The sequence below is a fragment of the Pinus tabuliformis genome, chromosome J (genome assembly GCF_031772625.1).
Source record: "Pinus tabuliformis cultivar Carrire ecotype Pingquan chromosome J, CPIR1, whole genome shotgun sequence".
NCBI lineage: Eukaryota > Viridiplantae > Streptophyta > Pinopsida > Pinales > Pinaceae > Pinus > Pinus tabuliformis.
This window is the reverse complement of record NC_142295.1, coordinates 586,323,143-586,329,386: the sequence shown is the minus strand read 5'-3', so window position 1 is coordinate 586,329,386 and position 6,244 is coordinate 586,323,143.

Here is a 6,244-nt window from a genome sequence, read left to right as displayed (position 1 = left end):
TTGTTAGTGAATGCAAGTTTCTAAGAGAAGGAGGAGCTCATCCGGATCGGCGAGGCTGGACTACTACAAAGCGTTGGACTAAAGGTATGTTATAATCACCTAATTACTTGTATTCTAAATGCATGTTTAGAGAAAGGTAGTGTTTATTTGTCTTGTTTGTCACTAGAAAGCCTTTGCTTCTAGGGAGGTCGGTTTTGTCCGCAAAATCGACTCTTTCCGCATGGCAAAATGGCGACTCCACTGGGGAATCCATTGATGTGAATGATTTTTCCTTTGTATGAAACTTTGATCTGAGAAAAGTCGTTTGTTTTCTGGTTTTTGGCTATCTGACTGTGTATTTGGGTGGGCTAGCTTAGGGTTAAATCAGATTTTAGTTTTTCTTAGTTTTGCTAGAAGTACGCAGCCTCTACATTGAGCACAGTGCATACCTGTACGCACTGCAGCTTTGTGCACAGAGCGTACACGCACCTGTGCAAACAGGTTGCCTGCGTACCCTGTCAAAATTGAGAAAATTTCAATTTTCTCCTTTTTGCCTCTTAGATTTTGTTTTTAATTTGTTTTTTCTGCCCAGATCCACTGGTTACCTGTCATAAATCTTCACCTAAGCTTGTTTCGTCAATGTCAAGAGTTTTAGTGAAATTCATAGAGATTTTTCCCTAGGGTTTGATTTTTGCACTTGTCCTGTAGTGACTTTGGCTTTAGAAGTTGTAAAACCTTTGATCTCTCTGGTTTTGTTCAGTCTTCTCAGGAGTCGGACCTGTCATAGAATCCACCCTTGTGAGAAACCTACCTTTGTGTTGTCTCTTTGCCAAATCTCGAAAAAGTTTGTTGATTGAACTTTGAATTTTATTCTTAAGAAAAAGAACAAAAGGTTTTGATTTTTGTTTTTGACTGGTTTTTGATTTTGCATTAACTAGTCCTTAGTTAAATTTTGACTGAGTAAAACATCCTGGAATCATACTTGGTAGGATTTTGCCTCATTAGATTTACTTTTAGGTGCATTTCTCTTGGATTTGCTTTTGTGTGAAATTGAGTTGATTTGATTGCCATAGATTTTTTAACTTTGATTTTTGTGAAAGTAAGTTTTACATGCTTTGCTAATATAGGGAAAAATAAAATAAAAAACTCTTTTGAAGAAAAGTTTGCTTTGGTAGCATTTGAGTCTTTGAAAGGAAAAGGAATTTTCGTGAAGTAATTAGTGGTCATGTGTTGTATGTTTTGGAAAAGATAAAGAGTTTGTTTCTTTGATTTTCATTGCCAAGAAAGTTGTTTTTTCTATCCATTTTGCATTCTCCAACTCTCTTAGCTAGGGAATTCATTGAAAAAGGAAAATTAGCATAAATCATCCTAAGTGCATCTTTTTAGTGGATTTGAGTCGAGTCTACACACCATCAGTTTCATCTCCACTACCTTTTGTCTTAAAGAAAAGCCATAAAAAATTAACGCTTAAAGTAAAATCAACTTAGTAACTTTTTATTTACTAGGGCTCTTAAACACCAATATAGATCAGGCTAGTGTCTTGGAGTAGGAGAGTAATTAACTCTCCAAGACAGTAAAACCAAACAAGTAGCTCATCTTGTGGTAGGATAAATCCAACTGTTTCATTTGTACTCTGGGAAAGCTCCTCTTAAAGGAGAAGCACGAGACCATGTCCGAACCATTGAGGGGATCAATCCTCCTTCATTGGGAAAGACGCCAGATACGCACGTACTACAAACGGTAAACCTCGGATTATTGTCGAGGAGCCTGGGGTCACTTGTCGGTAAACCTTGGATTATTGTCAAGGAGCCGACAAGGGGATTGAGCTTGTTACTCTGCCCTTGCGTGCTATTGGGTCGTAGACTGTTCCCCCAGGTATATTTGATGTTGTTGGTAACCTTAGCGACCATTATCTTTAGGATTCTACCGAGGTGACGGTGGAGGGAAGATCCCATTGTACCTGGAGCAGACGTCGGCTAGACTCACTTGGATTTTCCGGGGGGTTCACTTCACTCGAGACGGTTAAAGTGGAGGAATTTGTGCCAGTCTATTCATTAAGCAGGTTGCCGGGTAACTGTTCCACCCACCACTTCTGTACTGAATTCGGCGATGTTGGGCTTCATCACCAACTAGTGTTTTCGGTCCGGAAGGCTACTGTTTGTGTATGGTTTGACGCCCTAGATTCTTTAGGCGTGTGCTTCGAATATGTTTGTTTCTTTAGAGACTTTAGGCGGTTTTCTTTGAGATTTTACTTTGTTTGCGTGTGCAGTAGTTAAAAGTTTTTAACTGTGGCTGAATTACCGAGACAGTCCTGTAGACTTCGGGGCAAGTCTCCTGAGATTGTTACTGTGGCCGATTTGTTGAGGAAGTCCCGTAGACTTCGGGGCGAACCTCCTGAAGACGTCCCGGGTCATTACGAAGGTTTGAAAGTCCTTGTAACTCCTAGTGGCAGTAAAGTAGGTTCACCTGAAGAAGGAGAGTCGTCGTTGGTAGTCCATCCAGATTACCAAGGTCTAGAAACAGGTTATAATCCCGAAGCTGTTGCAGTTTCCGAGCTTGCTGGTAGTTTTTCATCTACTAGTGATATAGGCGAAGAACCTGAAATATCTGAACCTGTTACTCCAACTTCTAGTGCTCCTAAATCACCTAGGGTAGAAAGAGTCATCACCGAAAATCTTCCTGCTGGTTTGATAGCTATTGAAGAACTTGCTCCAGAAGAAGAATTTGGCGTCTCTATCCTTGAAGATCAACCTACTATTGATTTAAGGGAGCGCGAATCCATATTTTACAGTCCTCCTAGAAGTACTACTTGGTATCTTTCGTTAACTAATTATTTAGAAAACTCAGGGTCAAGTTTTTCTCCACCTCGTACTCCTTATCCAACTGGAGGTATATATACTCCTGTAAATATGTCTGGTTAGTCGTCTATGTTTACTCAATCTCCTGAATCTTTCTTGTACGGCGGTCCTTCTGTTCCCTCTAGGTATCAGTCACTTTCTGGTACTTTTGCGGGAGCATCTCCTCAACCCATTGAACATGGGTTATTAGCTGGAAACAATGGTAATAAACCGTTGGGTGTAGGAGACATTTACATGATGTCAGGTTCAGTTCCCGGTTCTCAACCTCAAGGTGGCCAGTTACCGCCTGGGGGGCAGCCTCAATTAACGCCTGGGGGGCAACCTCAAGGTACACAAATTGCGTCTGGGGGGCAACCTCAAGGACAGTATGTACCCATAGTACAATACATTCCTCAAGGTCAACCCCAGCCTCAATATGTACCCCAAGGTCAACTTCAGTATCAATTTATAGCTCAAGGTCAACCCCAGTATCAGTACTTACCTCAAGGGTATCTACCTCAAGGTTAGTACTCGAATCAAGGTTATCAACCACCCCAAGGTCAATTTTATGTTCAAGGTATGGGAAATGTACCTTTCAATTATCAATCCTACCCTCAATCCAGTTATGGATCTCAATATCCTCAACCTGTCATGGGTCAATACCCCGGAATGAACTTAGTGTGGGATCCATCGCAAGTTCAACATGTATTGCAGCCAAGTGTACAGTTGTCATCTCAAGCTGGACAACCCTTAGTTTCTGGTTCACCCCAGCAACCAGTCCAGTCTAATGTTCAAACTTCTGTACCTTCGGTAGTTACTCAGTCGCCCATTGCACCTAGTACTCCATCCCAAACGACTGCTGCAACTACCGCAACATCTGTTCCTTCCACCACACTTACTTCTGGAGTATCGACAGCTCCGGTTTCTACTGTCTCTGCAACTACTCCACAGACATCTTTACCATTGTCTGGATCTATGATTCAAACTACGGTTCAGATGCCTGTCGGACAGCCTGGTTTAAGTACGGTTGTTACTAGTCAACCACAATTCGCTTATCAACCGTACCAGGGACAGTACCAATACGGGCCTGCTGTCCAACAGCCAGTTTACCAGTATCAATCGTATCCTGGGTACACTTATCAACAACCTCAGCAACCCCAGTATGGTCCAGTTAATCCTGGTTTTCCAGGAGGATACAATATCCCGAATGCGATTCCTATTCCAAGTTATCCTGGATATCCACCTCCTGGGACTGGTCTTGTGACCCAGAGTTTTAGGGATCCTAATCGGCAATTACCGTTTATCGCAACTTTGGATTTACCGGACTTGTCGCGCCTAACGAACGATCCAATAAATTATCTTCCGTTTTGGCCGCCAATGCCAAATAAGTTGCTCAGTGATATACCCAAGTTTGAGGGTAAGTCTGGAGAGGATCCGTCAAATCATGTGATGACTTACCACCTCTGGTGTGCTTCAAATTCCATCTCGGATGATTCGATCCGCTTACGTCTTTTCCAGCGTACGCTCATTGGTCTCGCGGCCAAGTGGTACATTGAGTTACCATGGGCCTCTTTTTACAATTTTATTCAGTTAGCTACCTCGTTCCTAACTCATTTTCAGTTGCCGGTCAGATATGATAATGGCACGGAGTTACTGACTTCATTAAAACAATCGACGTCCACCTATATTTCTGATCATATTCATGAGTGGAGACGTCGAAGGTGATTAGTGAAAGTTTTTATCCCGGACCAAATCTTAGCTGAATGGTTTGTTAAATCATTGTTACCGAAGATTACTGAAGACGTAGCTAAGGCCGGAGTAGTTACTGAGGAGCAAGTGATTGCTCAAGCGCAGTACCTTGACTTAGTTTACACTCAGTCAGGTACGTTACACGAAAAGATCCCAGATCTTCCAAAGTCAAATCAAATCGCTGCTGCTCCTTCAGGATCTCATGCTGCTGATGGCATGATTGGTACGGTGAATACTAAAAGCAAGAAGAAGTCTTCAAAGAATTCTTCGCCCATTATAACCTTACCAGACTCCCCGACAGGAGAATCTTCTCCTGAAGTTTCCGCTGATATCCACGCTGTAGAGTCATCTACGGCTAAATCAAAAAACGGTGGGAAGAAGAAAGGTAAGAAGAAGAGTAAAGCAGACAAGACTCCAAAGGAGAAAACAGAAAAGTCGGAAACCAATGACGAAAAGCGCAAACCTTGATATCCTTGTCTTATTTATGAAGAGGATCATTTTACAAGAGATTGCCCTCATCAGGCTGAGGTTGTGAAAATCGTCAAAGGTTCCCCAACTCCTGCTGTTTTGAAAGATCCATTTCCAAAGCAGGAGAGTAAGATGATAGGTTCTTCCTCAGGTGCCAGTGAAGAACCCATATTGATGATGTCTCATGTAAGGATTGCGACTCGATCGCAAGATTATGGTAGTAAAAGTCCTGTTGATGGATCGAAAGAAGCATAATCTTCTCATCCAAATCCATCAACCTCAGCTCCCGGTTCCGATCCACTACAGATCGAGAAACCTAACCCTGACTTAGTAATCAAACCGCCCGCTAAGGGTGTACTTCGAAGGTCTGCTTTCAATCCACATGCGAGAGCGGCCCAGAATTACAACATTGTTGAGGATTTAGCTGTTTCACCCTCAGCAATGTCGGCTTTAGAAGTGCTGCAATCATGCCCATCACAGAGAAAATTACTTTTGTCGGCTATAGGAGCTGTTGATGTTCAGGACCCGAACCTAATAATCTTTGATCTAGAAAATAGTACACCGCGTTTGCCTCATCAGATGGCTTTCCAGATCCCAGTGATAGTAAAAAACATGCCTATTCATCGGACTGTAATTGATGAGGGAGCTCCCACGTGTATTATGTCGATACAGTGCCGGAGATCGCTTGGTTCTCCTTCACTAAATCAATACCCGACAATTCTTAAGGCCTTTGATGGCCGTGGGTTCCATCCGTTTGGCATTCTACAGGATTTGCCTATAGGGGTTGAAGGAAAAACCGTTAGTCTAGATGTGGAGGTGGTTGATGCCCCTCTAGACTACAACCTTCTTTTGGGTCGAAGTTGGTCTTACGCTATGACAACAGTCGTTTCATCGGTCTTCAGAGTAATAAAGTTTCCACATAATGGCAAGATCCTAACCATAGACCAGCTGGCTTACTTTTCATCCGACCCAGCCTCTTCAAAGAGTATCCAGCATGTCGGTAAAACAACTATCCCTTACAAGGAGGTTGGCGTAGGATTAGTTAAAGATGCCGGTTTACTAGGAACTTTTCCTTTTCCTCCAATAAACGCTGTGTCTTCATTTGCATCTATTCATATGATTACTTCAGACACCATTATTTATGACGATCCTTGGATCGTTCCTTCTGAATCTGAGATAGACTCCTTTGGTGATGCAATGCCTTTGAGTCC